Below are 13,870 nucleotides of genomic sequence, written 5' to 3'. Positions count from 1 at the left end.
TTTTAAACACAAAACACATTTATGATAACTGATAATAATAGCATATTTAAAAAAAAAAAAAACAATCATTTTTATTGAGGAATAATAAGAAACCATATCAAGTTGCACACTTTTTGAATTTATATGCTAGAAAATATTATAGAAATCTTACGTTGTGTTAAAACACTTAAAAAATTAAAATCCTATCTGTGTCATTTAAATGTTTTCAATTTAATTTCCAGGTTTCATAATTGATTATTAATATGTACTTAAGTTTACTCGTATACATCATTGTAATTTATAAAGCACGTTATTTACTACTTAATATAAGTAAATACCTACATTTTAATATATAAATTTTATTGAATGAATTAAAATTAATAATCAATAAATCACTCAAAAACAATTACACTTCAAATGAATAGTTTACGAATAGACTGTTTAATTATTATTTCTAAATATTCATATACTCGTATATGTAAAGAAATATATTTCTTTATTACCATTATTATAAAATATAATATTATTAATTTTCTTGCTATCACAACCGATATTATGAGTATTGCTGTTATCAACAATACGTTTAAAACAACGTATTTGTTAATATTATTATTATTATGTACCCGTTGAAAATGTGATCTAACTTACTAATTATTTAGTTCATAGTTGTATAATGAGTATATTATATTATTATGTGTAATACTACATATTTTATATTATTATAATTATATTTAAAGTCAATTATAAGAATAGGCTAAAGACTTTAAATTGTCGTTTATTTGTTTACAGGTATTTTGTATATAATAAAATAATCATATTATAATCTTCATGCATGTTAATAAAATAAAATTTGTTTACAGATCAACACAATTTTGTCAATCTCTTATTGAGTTAATAGCCTTATTATATATATATATTGAACAAATATGACGTGAACGCTTTCAACTGATTGCGTGTTTTGTATTTTTACGTAAAACAAATAACTCTGGAAAATTGCCCACACAAAAGCTTACCTCTAGTTATTCTCATCTCGTTGAATTTTTAAATGAAAATATATTATTATTAATTTCAATAGAAATACTTATACAGATTAAATTGAATTTTTAGTTGAGAGATTGAAATACATATTATCTAATTAAGTTTGTAATTTTTTTCCATTTATTTTTAGAATCATGACTGTTTTTTAAGTCAAATCACGTATTTTGCTTTTTGAAATAGTGTAATGTTTTATTTTTTCCATCTGACATTCATTGTACACTAATTGGTCCATTCATCCTACAAAATAATTAACTATTGAACTCTAAATAAGGATGAATTCATTTACAGTTGACTCTCGATAACTCAAACCTCCAATAATTCGAAACCTTTGGTAATTCGTAGTAAATGCTCAGTTCCTTGAAAATCACGCGTAATTTGAATAAAAACAATATATTATTTTAGTACACTCGGTAATTTGAAATTAAATTTTGGGAAAACACGTGACAACTCGAAGTGTCATCCGTTCAACACCAGGTAACAACAAAACATAACACTAGGTATTCGAAAAAATGAAACTAAATCGATGAAGCAGAAAACCATTACAGATTTCTTTGAAAAATAGTAATCTTTTATTATAATAATTTAATTTACATAGTATAATAATTATTAGGTATATAATTTAATTTACAATTTAAAAATAATATATATATGTATATATATATATATCTAATATATACCACCTTATTTGCCAAAATAATTAATAATCATGTACCTAATTTTAGATTCTGAACGAAGTGATGAATGTATTGATTTTTTTTTACATGTATTCAAATTTTAATTTTGACAACATACGTAAAAATCACAAAAATTCGTAAATTATTTTATCCTGGAAATTCATAAAAAATTTTACTTTTATACCTAAGATTTGAAAATTTAATACAAGGCTCCTAAAATAGTTTTACAATAGCATTTGAAAAATAAAAGAAATATATAGTCACAAATTTTTTTTTATAAGCATTTACAGTTCAAATTTTGACTAAATACATAAAAATTACGGCAATGTTCAAATCATCTTAGATCGAAATTCATAAAAGTTTTTCTTTTTAATTCTAAGATTTGAGAATTTAATACAAGGCTCATAATATAGTTTTGCAATAGCAATTGAAAAATAAAAGAAATATATAGCTACATTTTTTTTTTACATGCATTCAAATTTTAATTTTGACAACATACGTAAAAATCACGAAAATTCGTAAATTATTTTATTCTAGAAATTCATAAAAAAATTTCCTTTTATACCTAAGATTTGAAAATTTAATGCAAGGCTCCTTACAAGTTTTTCAATCTTTATCATAAAAAAAATGTCCACCGGAAATTCAAATTAAATTTTTATTAACATTTGAATTTCAAATATTGACAAAAATTCGTCAAAACCATGAATATTCACAAATTGTTTTGTAGTTAAAAATTCATAATATTGTTTGTATTTATATCTAAGGTTATACAATTTAACACCAAGTTTTCCATAAGTTTTGCTTCAAATAGCTATAGAGAAAATTTGAAGCGTCATTATAGGAAAAATTTTTTGAGCGTTTGAGTTTTAAATTTTTATGAAATCGCGTAATGATAACGATTTATCCTCAAACCAGGTATTCGTATATCTATGATAATATAAGGTATTATGAATTATGATAACTACAATAATTGATTAACCATGCCTTATGCAAAATGCGTCTTAATTGAAAAATAAAATATTTGTTTCAAGATAGAATATATGACAATATTTAAATAAAATATATCCTAGACTGACAAATCATCTCCGTCCAGAATCGTTTTTCGTATACAATGATACCTATCATTGCATTTAAATTTAATCCCATCCATTATAGTAACCTACTGTACAGCAGAGCGACATCCACGACTTACCCGCTTTTTTTTTCTTCTTAACTCTCAGTTATTATAATTTTTTTTTTGCTGTCTCGTTACATTGAACTGCTCAACAATTCGAACTCTCGGGAATTCGTAGTTTTTCAACAGTCTCGTCAACATCGAATAATTAAAAGCTGGCTGGCTGTACTGACTTATAATATCCATTCACAAATAACGTGACAGAAGACGCTCAAACCACGCAAAGCGTAAATGAAAATCACACTAATTTAGATTCTTGATAGATACATTGCGACACTGTTAAGAGACATTTTTCATAATAAAAATTTAATTTTTCTTAAATAACATATTTTGTAATTATATTTAAAAATATAATTACCTTTGTTTTTATACTTTTTTGTTACATTATATCTCATATATATCATATATACCTATATATATATATATATATATATATATCATATATAGGTAAATTTTTACCTGTAAAAATATCTATAGTAAATGTTACCAAGTTTTTTTTACTGGCAAATTATTTTTTATCCAAAACATGTTGGGTTTCTTCTCTAATAAAATCCAATCAGTTGATAATAATCACCGATGCAATAATTGTAAACTAATCATGTTTTCTATTTTCTCGGCACTGTATAGAAGTAAAAGTTAAAAGTAAATAAATATAAATATTTCGCCTTATGAACACGTGAACATAAAGTATATGCTGTGTTAATTTCGAAAATTTAATTAACTTTATTTATTAATTCTATTACGAATAATTAAATATTCATAGTATATACAGATACAGAACAATAGATCCATTTTCAGTTCTTTACTCATATTATTAGTGAAAAACTGAAACTAAATACTCAAATTTACAATAATTGAATTATAGAATTAATGATAATTGTATTGAAATTGATCAATAAAAATACGGCTTTAAGATATTTTATTATTTAACCTTAGATTCAATTTTATCGTTTTCACCAATTCATTTGTAATTTTACCGGTATTTTGTTTAATTGAATTCTACATCTTTATCTACCATATATTATTCTAATGAATTTAAAAATATATATTGTCACTATATGGTCCAATCTTCTGAAAATTACCCATCTCATGAATATAGTATTATTTTTTAAAATAGATTTGAAATATTATTACACGGCATTTTGAGTAGGCAATATAGCTACACCCTTGTCTTGGGTAATAGAATAATACATAAGAAAAAATGTATTATGGTAAATACGGACTCCAAATCTACTCCACTTAATTGTTATTGTTTTTGGCGTTAACCAGTTGACTTATTTTAGTGACGAAACGTGTACAAATTATTTTAGAAGACATTTATTCTAATAAGTTCTTGTGACATGAATAAGACCATTTAACCGTGCGTATAATTTTTACTTTTTAATTTTCAATCGACATTAAAGACTAATATAAAGTTAAAGTTTCAAACGCCACACCGTTCATTTATTATAGTAGATATGTGTTTCTATACCAATCTGACGTTATCAGACTCATTATTAAAATGCATTATACTTTTTACTCGTGGGCCTTTTCTCCAGAATTTTGCAGACATATTGCACGCAATATAACCAGTTTACACAATGTTTTTACCGTCGGGATGAATTTAATAATAACCAAATTTTACTATGTTTAATACCATGTAAAAGAAAACCATATGATAAGGTCGTGGTTGTATTTGTTGGTCAATAAATTTAGTTAGTATTATTTTTTAATACTAATATAGTTGGTCATTTTAACAAGCTATCGAGAAGAATAAATAAGTACACATTATTGAAGAACCTTGAAAAAAGAAAAATAAGATTTTAAATTTATAAAAAAAATTACGATTTTACAACATTTAGTTTATTATAATGTGTTATCATTATGATGTGCGAAATGAGCCATTAAAAGTTTAATATTCCATATCTTCCGTCAATCAAATGGTATTTGTAAATACTCGGTTTATTAGCTTGTCATATAAGTGCTGAAAAATTAGCAAAAGTAAATAATATTAGTGTCTGCAATTCGAACGTCACCTAATGTTGTGGGTCACGTCCACATCTGTCATCTCACATGGATTTCATTACCTACTTTGTTCGTGAATGTGAAATACCAAGCTCGGTAACATCACATATCTAAATAATTATTTTTATAAATTATTCTTTAGAAATTCAGTGTAAACTAATATAAGTGGCGTTTGCTAATTTCGGGATTGTAGGGCAGCTAATTACGTTCGGGCCCGCTCTCGTAAATATAGAGATGAAATACTGTGACGTAGGTATCCACCTTCATGTATTATGTACTACTATGGAGGCCGTCAGCGGCCACTCGCAATTTCCGGTTTGTTATTCTCATTTGGTACATAATATTTGATGGGAGTTGTGTGAAATGGTCTGTCAAATGCACAAATCCATCGTCTTATATCAGTTTGATTTTTTTTTTTTTTTTACATTTCATGTCGTCTTACTTTGATGAAGTGCACTTGGCACGCGTGTTAGTGAAAAGATTTTTAAAAACATAATATTTAAATTTTAAATCCGTTACTACTTCTGGTCTGCTATAATATTATCTGTTATTTTACATTTATATAAATTATTATTATTATTATGTGTCTTAAATAAAATAACAAAAACGTGCGGACTCTAAAATGAGTCCGTTGAAAATGACTATGCGAATTATCATTTAAATTCACGAAAGCCTGAGTATGTGATTATATCTAAACATACACACACACACACACATACACATGTTTATATTATATTTTTGCCTCCAAAACGGTTTCCTGAAATAGTCTTTTTATTTTAATCATACGACTCACGAATTCAAGCAGAAAATAAAGTACACGGTTAAAATCTACAGTAACTTTTTAGCATACATAAATTATACTGTCTATTATTTTGAGGAATATGTGAAAAAATGTTAAGTTTAAAAAATTTTGTGAAAGTCAACATTTTTACAATTCCATAGAGTGGTAGTCAAATGTCAGAAATTAATAAGCATAATTATATGCATTACATTTATTATATAATTATGAGAATCATTATTTAATCTAAAATACCTACTATTTGATTTCAATTAATCAACTTGTAAAAATATCATGCTTTACTCCTACACAAGCATTGCTGATAAGGGTATGTACCGAAATTTTAAATTGTTTTTTCATATCATATGTTTTTGGTGTAACATAAAAAAAATTTAGTTGTTTAATTTAAAATACAAAAATCTCATACACCTATTATAAAGCTAGTATGATTTATCAATATTTAATATTACGACGAACTAAAATATTTAAATTAATTATATAATATAGTAAATTTTTTACATTATTGGATACTATTAGTAAACTATATTTTATTTTATTGCAGTTAAATTAAAATTTTAAATACTGCGTGAATATAATGTTATAATATTACTTATAACAAGTCATTGTTTCTAAAAACAGAGTGAAGTAAAATATATTAAATAAGAATTCTCTATTCAAGATATACTATTTAAATGAAGAAGGAATAGGAATTATTGTACAAAAAATACTTAATATCGGAAATCGCCCAATGAAAATAAACTATTGTTGTAATAAATTGCGTTAAACTTTTTTTTTTTACTCTGATGAGACAAAAAGAAGTTTTCGTAGAAAAGAAAAAAAACAATTTTAAAACAAAAAAACTAATATATTATGCTATGAATAATTTTTCATCGTATTATTAAAAAAAAAAATATATATATATATATAAATAAACCATTTTTCAATCGCCAAGTTCTAGAGAATTAATCTAAATGGCTTGAAACATGATTATTGTTGGCAAATTAATTCCTGTACTAGACATTTAATCTCAAAGCGAGTTAATATCAGAAAAATCTAATATTTACACCAGAACAGTTTTAAAATTATTTTTATCAGTCTAACACAATTGAAGTGTTTTTTCTGCTGCTATAAAATATGAGTATCAAAATTAATATCTGATCCAACATTTTTTAAGTTATTGTTTTTTAATATTTTTAATATTGTTTTAACGGAAACAACCAGTGAATACATTTATTCTATAGAAAATTAAAAATGTTTTTGTTTACATTTCAAAAGGTTGAACGCATATATACGTTTCATGAATTATAAATATATTTATTAATACTAGTTTATTACCTAAACACCAAAAAGATGTTTTACAAAACTTTACATAAAAAAAAAATAGTTTTTTTCTGGCGAAAGGTATCCTTTTGAAAACATTGGTCGATGAGTAAGAAGTTATGTACAATAGTGTACAAAATGTGAACTTCAAACAGTAATAAAATAAAATGTATTGTTTTTCTCCAAGTAAAGATAGAAATTGTAATTTAGGTTTTACACCATACTAGTAAAACCCATATTTGTTGTCTTCGTTGAGACTGAATTCTCGAGAGCAATTTTCCTACGATTTTTGTTACAAAAGTCCATTGAAAACATCATAAATTAAAATTAATTACTTTTAAAAAAAGTACAGTTTTATAAAAGTACGTGTTCATTTAAGTAAAAACGAAGGTTTGAATCGTGAAGAATGATTGAGTTTTGGAAACCAGATAAATTTAAAACATATATTAGACTTTAAGTATTGGTGGTATAAATTTGAGTATTTTATTTAATCTGTACGACTATTTGAGAATTTTTGTAGTATAAATGGTTTGTTAATATGTAATATTATTTTGTTTAAAAATATTAATAGATGGATGTATTATGCAAATGTATAAGTAAACATATCTAGATTATGTCTATGGTATCAGTGATAGATATATTAAATGTATAATATTAATTTATAATTATTTGTATTTGTTAAATTATTATAATAATGCTAATGAATAGCTTATTTTAAATTTGAAAAAAAAAAACAATTTTTAGTATCAAAATCGACCGTTCAAGCGTTTATTTCAACAATATATTCTTTAGTGAATAGGAGGTTTACTTATATTGGGTTATGAACAGTTTATCAAAAAAAATCTCTCCTACATCAATCGTTTTACTATTGTTATAAATAGGGTTAAGATATTTTACATGATTTAAGGTCGTATTCTTTAATAGAAATTTGTTTTGTGATGTCTTTAATCAACTGGCATAGTGAGCATATAACACATATTCAATTTTTTTTTCTAGTTTTAATTATCTATTTTATGGTTTTCGATACAGAAAGTAAAAAAAAAATACCTATAACTAACTATAAATAAATCTAAGTTTGAATATCTGTATTTTATATAAGAGATAGGATATATAATTGATCAATTACTCATCATTGTCGGGAATTCTATATTTTCATTCAGAAACACACATTCTGATACACATTTAAACATTTAAAACAAACTATTCTAGTTGTTAAAAATGCAACTTTCTTATTTAATAAATCTACGAGTTGTTTCAATTAAAATTATAAATAATTAACATTTTTAAACAACTTCATTTTTCATGGATATATTCAGCTTTTTTTTATTACAAAAATGTTTCTTCATTTTTACCGCATTAACATCCTAACCTTAGAATCGTAAAATATTTTATTTATTATTTATTTACACACACACACACACACACACACACACACACACACACACACACACACACACACACACACACACACACACACACACACACACACACACACACACACACACACACACACACACACACACACACACACACACACACACACACACACACACACACACACACACACACACACACACACACACACACACACACACACACACAAAATATAAACAATTCATATAGACACCACTGGTACGTTATCAGTGCCACTTTACCGAGTTGTTTAGAAAACACGTACGATATATTGGCAGCGTAAGTATAGACAGGTCATCGAAAGCCAGACAATGACGCAGTGTAGTATAATAATGTTGTTGTGGGTCTTAAACGCACGAACAGGTTTCCGGTGCCACGTTAAATGTTGGACTCGGTCCCATAAGCGATCAGATCGAATTCAAGAGCAAGTTTCGTTCAATGGGACCAGCCACTATAGCCGAATACTGCTCATCGGAGATACAAAATAATATAATAGCTTACAAGTGTAAAGAGTTTAAGAGTATAATATAATATCATAAAATTAAATAAATTCTATATATATATAAATAAACAGGGTGATTCACCAGACGTGCTCGTCTCCATGTTTCCATTAATAATAAATTCTGATTTTTGGAATTATAAAATATAATTTAAAATTCTAGTGGTTTTATATAGGTATATTCTTTAATAAGAATGTGGTGAGCTACTCAATATTATCAAAGAGCGGCGGTGAAAACTTTTACAAGCACCCATCTTTTTTACTGTAAAATACTTGGTAAATTATTTTCTCGAAATTTTTCATGCACCTGATCCAAAATTCAAACGAGTGGATCCTCAGTTGTTAAGATGTTATTATTATAAGAAAAAAATTATAGTTATTTAAAATGATTTTATAAAAATATAAAATAGATATTATAATATTTTAATTAGTATTTTCAGTATAGTTGGTTTATTTTTACAAATTTTAAACGTTGATAAATTATTATTAACCATTGAGATGTTCAAGTAATTCATTTAATATACGTTCAAATCATGGACATATTAATTGTTCTTAATACACAGTAGTTAAATAACTCAAAAACTATTCATAATACTAGTTCTCATTTGAAAAACATGATTTTTTTTACAGGGCACTCCTAAAATAGTGAAAAAAATGTCAAGAACTTATAAATATGTTTTTGAAAAGAGTGTTTTATAAAGTTTCAAAAATCGGAATTAGAATAAATTCATTATTAATTAATTATATATGAAGTAAATGTGTGATATAGCACGGTAATGGGACAGCGAGTTTTTTTGGTGGTGCTTGTGACACCGTGGTGGGAATAAGGGGTTATATGATACATTATTTTGTGTATCTATATATACATTTGTACATGTTTTACGGTGGTACACACACGTATAGGTATATGGCAGTTCATGCACAAAAATGCCAGCGTGGCATTACTACAATATAAGACCGATTGGTGCAGGCGGTCTCGGAAAAGGTTTGCCAGACCTTTTAAATTGTACTCGGGCACACCTATATACACGGCCCGCACACATGGACCCGCACACATAACATCTACGCGTGTATAGTTTCATCGACAGACGATCGGTTACTGTTCACGAGGTTCGCCGATGAAAATGCCGATCGCCAGGTGGCATTTTAACATACCCTACATTGTTTCACAACTGGGATTTACTGATTGGTTTAATTAACTACAATTAATATTAAATATTACTTAATTAATTAGTATAGTATTTGTATGTATTTAACATGATGCTTCTTCCAAGTTCTATTTTGAACAAATTAAAAGAAGAGAAGTTGAACTATGTAGAGATTCGTAGTAATCTTAAAACAATTATTGATATTAAACAATGGGTCGAGGAATTTGGACTATTAACTAATACTCCGTGAATATCAAGGAGTTCTAATCCAATAGTGGAACAAAAATATTGTGTTCGTAAGTATAGTTATCATAGGCGCAAATAGTGTTTGTGATTTAAAAGGGAATAAAGCTCTCCTATATAATAGTAAGCTAGTGGATAAGCAAAAAAATGAGGAAAACTTTGGGAGAAGCTAAGCCCGTAAATCCCCCCAATTTGCACCTATGGTTAGGACAGTTAGGTTACGATTTCTAACTAACTAAAACTTATATCCATTGAGTATTGTTTTTACTGGGTTTAGAATATTTTTATATTTATTGCATGTATAACAATTTTATTTAGAAACTTGAATAGGTATATTATATCAAGTATCTAGTAACAATAACAATAGTTAAATTATTATTAATTGATATCTATTATAAATTGTAATATTATAACTATTTATTTTAATTATATAATATTGTATTCTAAATATTATATTTAAATATTATTAGGTAAATTATTAGTAGTTAGTTTATTGTTATTATTATTTTGTTAATAGTCAAATATTAAAATTTATTATGCCATAAGTTTGTGAAATAATTATTGGTACATGATGATTAATACATTAATTTTAATTCTCGCGCAACTATTATCAACTATCATTAATAGGTATCACTAATATCATTAATAACTTATCAATATTGCAGTGTTAACTTTTATAACAGTAATAGGCTTTGAAACTATTATATCTCAAACGTAAATTTTAACAATTATAACAATATTACATATATAACAATCAATACCAAACTTAATTACAATATATTTATGATTATGTTAAGTATATAAAATTTCATCATGAAAATATTCAACATCTCTTATTTTTGAATCTAGGTCTGATTCTGTATCTTATTTTCGATTCTGTTTTAAAAATAATTAAAACAATTATATACATTTAAAACTATAACAAAAAACTATACAAATTATCAATTAAATCTAATATGATTAATTTATTAATTACAACGTTTAAGTTACTTAATTGTATGGGTAGAGTGGAAAACTATACATCACATTATCATTATGGGTAGTACAATATATTTATTAATATACTTTAGATAATAAGAGTATAATAATTAATAAGTATAATATTTTTGTTCCACTTGGATTAGAACTCCTTGATATCCAATGAGTTTTAGTGAATAGTGCAAATTCCTCGACCAATTGTTTAATATCAATAATTGTTTTAAGATTACTACGAATCTCTACATAGTTCAACTTCTCTTCTTTTAATTTGTTCAAAAAAGAACTTGCAAGAAGCATTGTGTTAAGTATTGCCTACTTAATTAATTATATTATATCACATGAAATATAGTACCTATTTGTATGTATTTAATATTGTAGTCAATATGTATAAAGTATATTTGGTATATAATACTACAATATTGATAAGTGATAAATTATATTAGTGATATTGATGATATTTGATAATAGTTGCGCAGGAATTTAAATTTAACCAATCATAAAAGCTCAGTTGTGAAACAATGTAGGGTATGTTAAAATGCCACCTGGTGCTGTATAAAACATATTATATTATAATAATATTACTCACGTGAAACGTATAATATATGCGTTGTATTTGGACGGCTCAGGTGAGGTGTGAGATTCTTCTTAACAACAAAAAAAAGTTATGGAAAATTCAAAAAAATTTTGGATCGTAACATTGTACAACTATTCTCAGATTCGTTTTAATTAAATATTTTAACTAACATACGTATTTAAATCAATCCTCTTTAAACGTATCTAAAAATATTGTTAAGAGTTTGTAACATACGAGTGTAATGAGAAAATACATTTTAAAACCCATCATCGAAACCAAAATATAAATTATCTCTAATATTTACAGTCGTCATGCTAAACAATTTAAACACTTTTCAGTTGCGATTTATGAGATTATATTATATTATAATTATTATGAAGTTGCCTTTGCTATATTGTATCAGCTGCAACAACCTTTAGGCAACTTGCACCAAATAAAATGATTGGTACTAGAATGTTTTGTGTTAATTTTGTTACAATAATAGAGAATAATAGATAACCGGTACTAACAAAATATTTTTCCCTCGTCGTTGTTTTAAAATTTAGCGTATTTAACGTTACTACATTTTTCCAAACAGTTATTAGTCACGTTGTGAAAGAACTATTTTATGAAATTTAATATTTATATTTTTTAATTTAATTTGTATGCGCCATATTTGTAAAATAAAAAATAATCCCGTGTTTGTATAGGTTTATTCATATTTTTGTCATTATAAAGTATAACAGTTGTGCAGAAAAAAAATTATAATTTTATTATAACAGTTGTTATATTCATATATTTCATCTAGATCTTAGGAAGGTTTAAGTTTCTGGTTTTTTCTCGATATAAAAATATTAATTTTTATGAGTAAGTTTTATATATTGTATGTAGAAAGGATTTTCTTCTTATACAGGTACTGTTCTATTGTACACACTTACTTTTAACGTCAAGGACTTCAAATTTATATATTTTTTTTTATAAGTTATGCATAATATTAAAATATAATAATATTTCCATATATTTACAAATTATTTGTACCGATTTTTAAGACCCATACAAAATTTTTAATGCAGTAAGAGCTTATTTAGTTTACCGTAGTTAAAATTACTAAATATTTGTTTAACAGTTATGAGTTTTCATACATTTATATCAATATTATGGACTTATTAATTTATAGTTTATACTGTTCGTGTTTCCAGAATAAAAATATTACATAATATTTAGATCCGAACAAAATTTCGGTCCAAAACGTATATCCTTGATAAATATTTGCACAACCATAATAACCACCTTTCATTATAAAGTATTCAAAATGTTAATTTCTTTCTCCTTTTTTGGTGACTTTGAGAATACCTATATTTTCTGAAAGCTTTCAGTCAGTTTTGAATGACATAGAGTTTTCCGAATAATAATTTAATTAAATGCACGCGATGTTTACCATGGAGCTTACTGTAGTGAATCTAGTTGAAACGTTCACCATACAATATGGACACGAAGTATATACCTGTTGCTTAGTTTTAATGTAAATATTAGTAAATTATTCCATTATTTCTAAAGCCCTAGAAACGTTAACTTAGAAAAAATTAGTAAATTTAATTCCCTAGTATCATAACATTCTAACTTAAATATCGTTTAACATTTAAAAAAATAACTTAAGGCTGTTGTTAGTTTGAAATTTAAAACTAAAACTGAAAATGTATACTATGTAACATGATATTTAGCTAAAATAATCATTAAAAGGCATCTAGATAACGTAATAGATTTTCAAACATTCATTAACAATAGTTAATTCAAAACAATTCAGTTTAATATTAACTTGTATTGTTTAGAAGTTCTAGAAATAACTCAAATATATATTAAAATGTATATGTACGAATGTTTAACGATAAATAAATGATATTTGAACCGTTGTTGTTCTATGTTTTATCAACTGCGCATAGTTTGAGTCTAAATTATGCTGACGCGATAAGGCGTTGAATAGTAAAAACATTTCCAATTTCGATTTACATCTGTAATTTAAAGGTCCGTAGAGTATATATTTTTCGAATCTTTGAATGACTTAATAATGG

Source organism: Diuraphis noxia, unplaced genomic scaffold (genome assembly GCF_037042655.1).
Source record: "Diuraphis noxia isolate RWA-SAM2 unplaced genomic scaffold, SU_Dnox_SAM2 contig0001, whole genome shotgun sequence".
Classification (NCBI taxonomy): domain Eukaryota; kingdom Metazoa; phylum Arthropoda; class Insecta; order Hemiptera; family Aphididae; genus Diuraphis; species Diuraphis noxia.
This window is presented reverse-complemented; position numbering follows the sequence as displayed.